Consider the following 1,530-nt stretch of genomic DNA (forward strand, 5'->3'; position numbering starts at 1 on the left):
GTGGTAAGTAGCTCGCTTACCAACCACATGGTTCCGGGTTCAGTCCCACTGCGTGGCACCTTGGACAAGTGTCTTCTACTATAGCCTCGGGCTGACCAAAGCCTTGTGAGTGGATTTGGTAGACAGAAACTGAAAGAAGCCCGCCGTATATATATATATATATATATATATGTTTGTGTGTCTGTGTTTGTTCCCCCACCATTGCTTGACGACCGATGCTGGTGTGTTTACGTCCTTGTAACTTAGCGGTTCGGCAAAAGAGATCGATAGAATAAGTACTAGGCTTCCAAAGAATAAGTCCTGGGGTTGATTTGCTCGACTAAAGGTGGTGCTCTAGCATGGCCACAGTCACATGACTGAAACAAGTAAAAGAGTATGCTGAGAAAGGAAGTATAATGAAATGATGTGACCTCCCCATGTAACCACTGGTATACCAGCAGTCTGCTAACAGACTGTTTTGGCTTGTTTTCAATATTTTATCTTTAGTAACAATTATTGTGCCTATTAGATTTATAATCATCCATCTCCTTAGCCTGCAATAGTCTTCTCTCCATAATACAACTGCATTAGACATGGCAATTTTTTAGTACATTTAGACATATAATAAGCACGTCTTGTATGCTAGCTAATACAGTATTTAGTATTTAATATTTAAAAACTAATTTAAGAAAAAAATAGAAGCTCATTTTAACCTTTGGCTTTTCACAAGAATTTATATCACAAAGTATTTCTATTGTTTAGTTCTCTCCGATATTCCTTGTGCTTGAGATTTAGAAGCCATCAAGATTTTGGCCCATGACACTGCATGTACATTAAGTAAGGCATGTGTAAAATTTGAATGAAATCGGTTGTGTAGTTCTCGAGTTATAGAGATTCACACAGACAGGCAGACACTCATTCTCAGTTTTATATATTAATATGAAAACAATATTTCAAGAACACAACATAATGCCCCGTCCTGGAATTGAAACCATGATCTTGCAATTATGAATGCAGCATACTAACCACTAGGTTCCATGTCCTCACTGTTGAGATGTAAAAATAATTGACAAAACATCCTGTCAAGGATTGATGTCCCATTCAAATCTCTGGTAAACACATCAAGAACTTGTGTTTTTTTTTTATCAGTAGTTAGTTGGCCAGTGAAAACAATAGAACCAACAGATATTTATCTCATTTGATCTCAATTGTGATAAACAACGTATGGGATTGGTGCCTTTTCTCTGACAGACATTCAACTATATTTAGATAACCTCACAACTGATTTCAAATTGAATAAAATCAGACCTCAGAGAAGTTGATCTGGAACTTTTATTTTTATGAGTGGCTGCCTTCCTGTCGCCAACTTTCTTTTATTCGAAGTGAAGTTATAATGTCACAGTCTATCAAATAGAAAACAGCCTGAACATTCTTTTATAGTGGACTGCAGAAAAATGATTCTGTTTGCACATAAACACTCTCACACATACAGACACATATGTATATATGTATAACTATATATATATATATATATATATATATATATATATA

The sequence above is a fragment of the Octopus bimaculoides genome, chromosome 20, assembly GCF_001194135.2.
Source record: "Octopus bimaculoides isolate UCB-OBI-ISO-001 chromosome 20, ASM119413v2, whole genome shotgun sequence".
In the NCBI taxonomy this organism is placed as follows: domain Eukaryota; kingdom Metazoa; phylum Mollusca; class Cephalopoda; order Octopoda; family Octopodidae; genus Octopus; species Octopus bimaculoides.